This window comes from Gossypium arboreum, chromosome 12, assembly GCF_025698485.1.
Source record: "Gossypium arboreum isolate Shixiya-1 chromosome 12, ASM2569848v2, whole genome shotgun sequence".
Taxonomy (NCBI): Eukaryota; Viridiplantae; Streptophyta; class Magnoliopsida; order Malvales; family Malvaceae; genus Gossypium; species Gossypium arboreum.
This window is the reverse complement of record NC_069081.1, coordinates 39,871,067-39,880,638: the sequence shown is the minus strand read 5'-3', so window position 1 is coordinate 39,880,638 and position 9,572 is coordinate 39,871,067. Positions and strand designations below refer to the sequence as shown.

The 9,572-nt window shown below is 35.8% G+C and overlaps 1 non-coding gene across 1 annotated transcript; it reads right to left on the bottom strand.

Annotated features, from left to right (window-relative positions):
* Positions 1 to 9,229: 9,229 nt before the first annotated feature.
* Positions 9,230 to 9,336, bottom strand: LOC128286250 (small nucleolar RNA R71). The gene has a single exon (XR_008276793.1). It is a non-coding gene; the product is annotated as a small nucleolar RNA R71 (small nucleolar RNA).
* Positions 9,337 to 9,572: the final 236 nt, after the last annotated feature.

Sequence of the window (9,572 nt, the reverse complement as noted above, 5' to 3'; positions counted from 1 at the left end):
AGGTAATACCAATCGATATGCCACTGGCCCAATTTGCTCGATAATCTGATACGGTTCGATGAATCGCAAACTCATTTCCCTTTCCGACCAAACCGTAATATCTTTTTCTGCGACGACACTTTCAAAAACACTTTATCCCCAATCTGAAACTCAATATCTTTCTGTTTCAAGTCTGCGTATGATTTCTGTCGATTGTAGCTGCTTTCAAACTATCGCGAATTGCTTTTACTTTTTCATCAGTCTCTTTGATAAAATCAACCCCGTAAATTTTATTTTCGCTGAGCATACTCCAGTACAACGGTGTTCAACATTTACGACCATATAGTGCTTCGTACGGTGCCATCTTAATATTCTATTGAAAGCTATTATTGTAAGCAAATTCAATCAGCGGTAAATATTTCTCCCAGCTACCTTCAAACTCAAGAATGCAACATCGCAACATATTTTCAAGTATCTGAGTAACTCGCTCAGATTGACCATCCGTTTCAGATGAAATGCAGTGCTAAAATGCAGCTTTGTACCTAAAGCTTCTTGTAATTTCTTCCAAAATCGCAAAGTGAATCTCAAATCCCTATCCGAAATAATAGATAGTGGCACTCCGTATAATTGAATAATCTCTAAGATATACAACTCTGCCAGTTTATCAAGTGAGTAATCCGTATGTATCAAAATGAAATGAGTCGATTTCGTTAATCTGTCAACAATGACCCAAATCATTTATTTCTTTCTCAGAGACAAGGGCAAACCTGATACAAAATCCATTGTTACTCTATCCCATTTCCACTCAGGAATCATAATAGGTGGTAATAAGCCTGACGATGCTTGATGCTCAGCTTTGACTTGCTGGCAAATCAAACATTTCGAAACAAATTCTGAGATATCTCGTTTCATACCAGGCCTCCAGTAAAATTTTTCCAAATCGTTATACATTTTCTTACTTCTTGGATGTACTTATAAACAACTACTGTCTGTTTCATTTAGAATCTTCCTAATGAGCTCAGGATTTCTTGGTACACATACTCTATCACAAAACGCCAAACAAACATCAGGCCCTATTCGAAACTCTGAATCAAGAGTTGACTCATACTGAGCTCGTTTTGCTTGCAACTCATTATCAAACTTTTGAGCTTCACAAATTTGTTGTAGAAATAAAGGTCTCGCTTTGAACTCAACTACTATCAAACTGTCGCCAGACAGAGTTAATTGTATGTTCAAAGCTCGTAAAGTGAATAAAGACTTTCGACTCAAAGTATCAACAACTACATTTGCTTTTCTCGGATGATAGTCAATTACTAATTCATAGTCTTTTAACAATTCTAACCATCTTCGCTGACGCAAATTCAAATCTTTCTGAGTCATCAGATATTTCAAACTTTTGTGATTGGTATAAGTATGGCATTTTTCACCGAACAAATAATAACGCCAAATTTGCAATGTGAACACTATTGAAGCTAACTCTAGATCGTGTGTCGAATAATTCTTTTTGAGTGACTTCAACTATCTCAAGGCATAAGCTACAACTTTGCCTTCCTACATCAAAACACAACCCAGGCCATTTAACAACGCATCACTGAAAACTATGAATTCTTTACCTGACTTAGGTTGAACTAATGTAGTGCCTCTGTCAATAATGCTTTCAACTGTTCAAAACTCTGCTAACACTTTTCTGACCAATCAAATATAGCATCTTTTTGAAGCAATCGCGTTATCGGAGTCATAATCATCGAGAAACCTTTTACAAATCTTCTATAATAGCTGGCTACTGCCAGAAAACTACAGACTTCAGATACATTTCTCGGAGGCTTCCAATCTACAATGTCAAAAATTTTGCTCGGGTCAACTCGGATACCCTCGATTGAAACTATATGTCCTAGAAAACTGACCTCTCTTAGCCAAAACTCACATTTGCTGAACTTTGCAAACAACTGTTTATCTCTCAAAGTTTGTAACACAATTCTCAAATGTTAGGCATGCTCTAATTCATCTTGAGAGTAAATCAAAATATCATCAATAAATACAACTGCAAATCATTTTAAATATGACCTGAAGATCTGGTTCATGAAGTCCATAAAAATAGCAAGTGCATTTGTTAGTCCGAAAGGCATAACAAGAATTTCGTAGTGTCCGTACCTTATTCTAAATGCAGTCTTTGGCACATCTAAGTCTTTAACTCACAATTCGTAAGAACCTGATCTCGAATCAATTTTCGAAAACATTGTTGCCCTTTTTAACTGATCAAACAAATCATCTATCCGTGGTCACTTTATTAAGTTGTCAATAGTCTATACACATTCTCATCATGCTGCCTTTCTTTTTCACAAATAACACCGGTGCACCCCAAGGAGAAAAACTTGGTCTGGTAAAACCTTTATCTGTCAGTTCTTGCAACTGAGCTTTCAATTCTTTTAACTTTGTCTATGCCATTCTGTACAGAGCTATCGATATCGGCATTGTACCTGGTACTAATTGAATACCAAACTCAACCTCTCTGATAGGCGGTAAACCCAGAAATTCTTCGAGAAATACATCTGGATTCTCACACACAACTGGTATTGATTCAATCTTTGTTTCTGTCACTTTCGTATCAAGTACATAGGCAAGATAAGCTGCACACAATTTTCTTACAAATCTTTGTGCTAACATAGACGAGATCACAACTGGCAAACTATTCATATCATTAGATTCAATTTTAATAGTTTCATTGTTTTGACATTTCAGTTAAATTGTCTTTCATTTACAATCCACTATAACATTATGCATAGCTAGCCAATTCATACCCAAAATCACATCAAATTCATCAAATGGAAACAACATCAAATTAGCCGGAAAAGAGAAATCCAGATGCATTAACGGGGAATTCTTCCAGACTTGGTCAACCGAAACACATTTGCCTAAGGGGTTCGATACTCTAATCACAAATTCAGTAAACTCTACAGGCAAAGTCTTATTGGATACTTAATTTATACATATATAAGAATGAGTTGATCCCAGATCTATCAATGCAATCACATTAGTATCATAGAGAGTGAAAGTACCAGTGATAACATTAGAGATGACGCTTCTTTGTGAGGGCGAATCACGTAGGCTCTGGCAGGTGCTCTAGCATCGGATCTCATAGCAGTATCTCGAGTAGCACCTTTACCGTCACTCATATTTCCAACATCAAGAAATGATATTCCTCTCATAGCAAGGTTGCTCGATCTTACATTTTGAGACTTATCTTTTTCATCTAGCTCAGGACAATCCTGAATGAAATGTTCATGCGAGCCACATCTAAAATAGGCTTTATCATTCAATCTACACTCTCCATAATGTCGTTTTCCACATTGTCCACATTCAGGTTTATTTGATCTAACATTACCCACACTTGCCACTGATACAACTGGAGTTTTTGAACTTGTAATTTGCTTCCCACGATCTCTATTAGAGTATTCTAGTGGTGTATTTGATAAACTAAATAAATCTCAGGATTTTTTCATGAAGAGTGATACGGCTTACCGTTGATCTTTTTCTCGAGTCTCTAGTTTCTAATTCTACTTTTCTCTTCTCTTTGCTAAAATCCTCGGCTTTCAAGCCCTTTCAACTAGAACTACAAATTCTTTCAACTCTAGAACTCCGACTAGTAGTTTTATATCTTTGTTTTACCCGTCAACAAACCGTTTACACATAATCTCCTCAGTAGACACATACTCTTGAGCATACTTACTTAACTGTACGATCTCTCTTTAATACTCAGTGACAGTAATGCAGCCTTGCTTTAACTCTAAAAGTTATTTATGCTTTTGATCCAAGAATCACTGGCTTATATATTTCTTTTGGAACTCTGTTTGAAAGAATTCCTAGGTCACTCATCCTCTCGGAACCACAGATATCAGCATGTTCCACCATTGATACGCAGTATCTCTCAGCAAGGATACATCACATTTAATACATTCATTAGGAGTACAAGATACTTAATTGAATACCCAAATCGTATTTTCGAGCCAGAACTGAGCTCTTTCATCATCATCATCCACAGTAGCTCGGAACTCTCTAGCCCCATGTTTACGAATCTTGTCCACTGGTGGTTTGTTTAACCATATTGGATCTATAACTTGAGGAACAACAGGGATTTGTTTAGGATTAGGTGGGGTGGGGGTTGTTGAGCAGCCAGATTAGTACGAATGTATTGCGTGAATCATTCATTCATCATTTGGAAAAAGGCTTCTTTAGCCTCACCTTCATGACTACTTGACATAGGTCCAGATTCAGTAGACGCTGTCCCTTAAGCGGGAGCTGGTGCATTACTGTCTACATCATCCACTATAGCTCGTTGAAGATCCATTGTTATACGAAAACACAATTTAAGCTGTCAAGAATCATCACACTATCGTAGAATTGACTAAAGCATTGCTTTGATACCAATAAAATATAACACCCCTAACCCATATTCATCACTAGAGTAGGGTTATGAGGTATTACCAATCAATACACAACATATAGCATTCATTCTCATACATCATTCAATACAACCTCATTGTCCCTTATATAGACCTAGGAGGCCTTTAACATGCTTTAGAAGTGGTTCGGGACTAAATCGATAACATACAAAAATTTCAGAAAACTTAGAAATTTATCTTATAATATGAGGCCACACGCCAGTGTGAATAAGGCATGTGCCTCACACGGCTAGTAGACACGCCCGTGTCTTAGGCCGTGTGGAAACAGGTCGTACATACTGACTTGCATCACACGACCAAGGACATGCCCATGTGCCAGATCGTGTGAAAATTAAAGAGTATATTGACTTGGGTCACACGGCAAACCACACGCACGTGTGTCCAGCTCATGTGCCCTTTAGGGGTATACTGACCTGTACCACACGGCCAATCACACGCCTGTGTGTGAGACCTTGTAAAGCATACTGACTTCAATTCAACTTCAACACCAGGGGACACATGACCATGTAGCATAACCGTGTGTCACACAAGGCTGAGACATACGCCCGTGTCTCTTCCAGTATGGACAAAAATAAGCCATTAGCAAAGCCAATTTGCCACCCTTTTTCCACATACTTACATAAGCTCATAAGCTATCATTTTAAGACATAATTATGCAGCCAAAGGTCATCAACCAATACATAATCATACCATATCTATTTCAACTAAATTCAAAACTCAATTCCATATCATTTACCTATTCAGGTACCAAACAATTTAATTTGCTTTCCTAAGCATAATTCACATGTATAATTCATTTAGCAAAACTAATCCAAACATACATAACCACTTCAATTCCATTCATTCATTATATGTTTTTTATCAAACATTAAAAGTAGAGCTATTTGCACATTCATAAGCATCAATAAGTTCATCATTTGATTCCTCCTCAAATGGCCAAAATACATATCCATCAAACATATCGAAATGACTCAAGCTTATACATGCCATAAACCATATATACATAATTCCAAAAGTACCAAAATAGATGATCGATAGTGCAATGAAGTCTCTAACGATTCCTGGATTCGAGCTAGCTTCATAAATCTACAAAACATCAAAAATTAAATAGAGTAAGCTATAAAGCTTAGTAAGTCAGTATGTGAACATGAAATAATAACAACATTCTTAGAGTAAATTAAAATAGATAATATCATTAACATTTAAAGCATCAATTCATGAGCTAACATCAAATTTATTCATATCATCATTCATGAGTTCTCAACTTTATCTAACTCGATACTCGAATAGTTTTCAGTACATACCTGTACCGATACTTTTCTATTTCTCATCAATACTATTATTAAGCCTCTCCGGTTCATAAGTGCTTACGATACAAATTCATCGATTTTACAATACCATAGTCTAACGATTGTCTTACACATACATTGCAAAGGCCCTGTCGTGGTCTTCCATTCACATGCCGTAACCTAGTTATGGTCTTATTATTTGATTGCCATAGCCCGGCTACGGTCTTATTCGATAACTTGCTTTCCTAAATTGTACATTTCATGTAATATCTCAACATTGATCTAATAGAATAAATGCTATCTCAATTTCATTCTCTCAATAAATGTATACACATTTAAGTTCAATTTTACAAACTTACTCGTGTACAGAATTGATGGACTGGGTCGACTACTCGATAACCTTGTTTTTTCCCCCGATCTAAATCTAAATTCTTTCTTTCTTGATCTATATGAATTCAAAATTGACTTATTCAATTACATATTCTTTCAATTTAGTCCAAAAACATACACTTGGGTATTTTTACACATTAGCCCCTAAACTTACACATTTAATCAATTTAGTTCCTATTTCACAATTACACAAAATTCATGTACTTTCTTTAAACCCAAGCTTGGCTTAATTACATATAAGTCCCTAGCAGCCCAAAACTTTCATTTATTTCACATTTTAACCGTACATTTTCAACATTTCTCAGTTTAGCCCATAATATACAATTTTATCAAAAATCACTTTACAAAACGTGAAAATCTATCACCAAGCTTTCATAAACTATCATTAAATCTCAAAGAACACGTGGATTCAACAATGGAAACTCTAAAAATCTTTAACAGTTTCAAATTCTAAGGTATGGGCTAGCTAGGTTAAGCTGCAACGATTACAAAAACATAGAAATCATCAAAAACCAAGCTAAAACTGTACCTTAATCAAGCTATGTATGTGCCAAAACCTAAATGAGAAAAGTAGCTTATTTTTCTTCTTCAATATTTGGCCAACATGAGAAAGATGAACTCAAAATTGTTTTTGTTTTATTTAATACAATATAATTATGCTAATTACCATTATAACCTTAATGAGAAACCATTTGAAACATTCATTTTATATGTCCATTAGCACTACCTATGGTCTAATATCATCATAAGGACTTTGAATTTAACAAACCATTGCTATTAGACACCTTTAAAATGTAGAATGCAACTTTTGCAGTTTACGTGAATTAGTCCTTTTTCTCAAATTGATAATTAAACGATAAAACTAATTAGTGAAATTTTCACACATATTAAATATCATATTGTAAACACCAAAAATAATATTAAAATAAGTTTTTGACCTCAAATTTGTGGTTCCAAAACCACTATTCTGATTTAGCTAAAATCGAGATGTTACAGTTGGGAACCCAGTAACCGGTCTATAGTTCCAAGTATCCCTTCCCTGAGTCAAGTTTTTATAACATTATCCATAACTATATTTCCAAATTTATCCAAATCAATGCTATTAGGAAAATCGTTTGCATAGTATGGAGTGTCATCAAAATCACATACTGCACTAGAGGTTAATGGAACCTCCACCACTTAAACTGTAACATCGGTCACATATACCCAGGTTCCATATCGATTTGCTCGGTGTTAAAGAGAAGCATAAAATTCATGGACTATGGGAATAACTGTATTTTCTTTAGGAGTGATACAAAATTGCTCCCAATGATGGTACCAGATTAAAGCCCAATTTTCTTTGCAATAGAACATGGAGGGTTCGAAACCTAGCTCCTATATAAGAGGTCTCCCTTGAGACTTGAGAAAATATTTCTCGACATTTAAGTGATGAAACGTCGTAGGGTCCTAAACATGTAGAGTCTCTAGGGCCTTAACCTTCTTGCTTTAGCAAGGTGGCATTTTCAATTGTTCAATTTAAAAGCAGGTAAATAAAAAAAATCAATGGAATATTGAAGTGAGTAAGGGATTACTTAACCTTGACCTCTTCGTGAATGTTCCTATTACTTCTCCAAGAGCTTGATGAAGCTCTCCCCACTCGAACCTTTATGAATAACAATGAAAGTGTGTTTTGTTAGGGTTTGGGATGAAAAAGGGTTTTGACGATTAAGGGTTTGTGACAAACCGTAATATATACATATTTTTACCCCATGCTTAACGCATTTTTTGGATGATTTTCCCTTAGAATTGTTGAATTTGATGCTACTAATGCTTTAATTTCATGTTTTATACTTAGGAAAGCATAGGAGAGCGAAAGGAACGAGAAATGGGCCAAAAACGGAGAAAATGGGCCAAAGTACGAAATCAACACGGCCTGGACTTCCTTACACGAGCAGACCACACGGCCGTGTTAATTTGGCAGATTTAAAGCCTGATTCACATGGGTGTGTCACACGGGCGTATCCCTGCCGAGCCCAAGTCCAATTCAGAAAAAGCTAATTTTAAGGGTTTCTAGGCATTCTAAAGCCTATAAATACGCCTTAAAGGAAGAGAAAAGGAGGGCACGGGGAGGAAGGAATGAATTACTTGAAGGAAGCTGATTGATCCATCTCAGAGGCCAGTTTCATCATCAAGATTGGAGATCTCCCCTCAATTTCCCTTTAGGAGTTTTGGGTTTTTTTTATGTTTTGTATTTGTTATTCTTCTGAGATGTTTTTCTTTTTAGTTATTAACTAAATACCCTAAATACCTAAGGGGAATGAAACCTAAGACGAATCTTGTTATTACTTTCTGAATTGTATAATAAATATTTAACCTGTTCTTAATTATGTGTTCTTAATTCTTGTTTTGATATCCCATGATACTGATTCAAGATAAGCTTTTATTCAGAGGAGGAATAGACCCTATCTAAGAGTACATTCGCCATAATTAAGCTCTTATTCAAGATAAGCTATTATTTATTAATTTACTTTTTCTTTCTCTTGGCAGGTTTTTATAGTTTATGACTAGAAGAAACCCGTCAGGACCACTACTTTTTGACGAAGAAATCGATCGCACAGTTCGTAGAAACCAAAGAGGAATAAGGTGAAGCTTAAGATACACAGAGAACGAGCAAGAGGATGATACTCAACCCCCAACCGAAGAGATGGCTGAAAACCAAGACAATCAGCTACCTCCTGTAATTACGGTTAACCAAAATCCTGCTCCACGTACTATGTATGATTACGCTAAACCTTCTTTAATAGGAACTGATTCAAGCATATTTAGACCTGCTGTAGCTGTAAATACTTTTGAACTAAAACTTAACACTATTCAAATGATACAGTAATTTGTTCAATTTGATGGTTTGTAGGATGAGGATCCCAAAGCTCATTTAGTAAACTTTTTGGACTATGCAATAGATTTAAAATTAATGGTGTTTCTGACGATCCGATTTGTCTTTAGTTATTCCCTTTTTCATTAAGGAATAAATCTTAACAGTGGTTGAACTCGTTACCACGAGGGTCAATTACTACTTGGGAAGAAATGACCAAAAAAATTCTATTAAAATATTTTTCGTCGGTTAAAATGGCCAAATTACGTAATGATATCTCTTTGTTTGTGCAGATGGACTTAGAAACTCTTTACGATGCGTGGGAGAGATACAAGGACTTACTGAGAAGGTGCCCTCACCATGGGTTACCACTTTGCCTATAGGTTCAAACATTCCATAATGGCCTGAATCCTTCGACTCGACAAATGGTTGACGCAGCTACTGGAGGAACCATCAATAATAAAACACCTGAAAATGCTTATGAGTTTATTGGAGAGATGTCACTGAATAACTATCAGTGGCAAGTCATGAAGACTAAGCCAACTAAAACAGCAAGCGTTTATAACGTCGATTCAGTTACTATGCTGTCAAACCAGGTAGAAC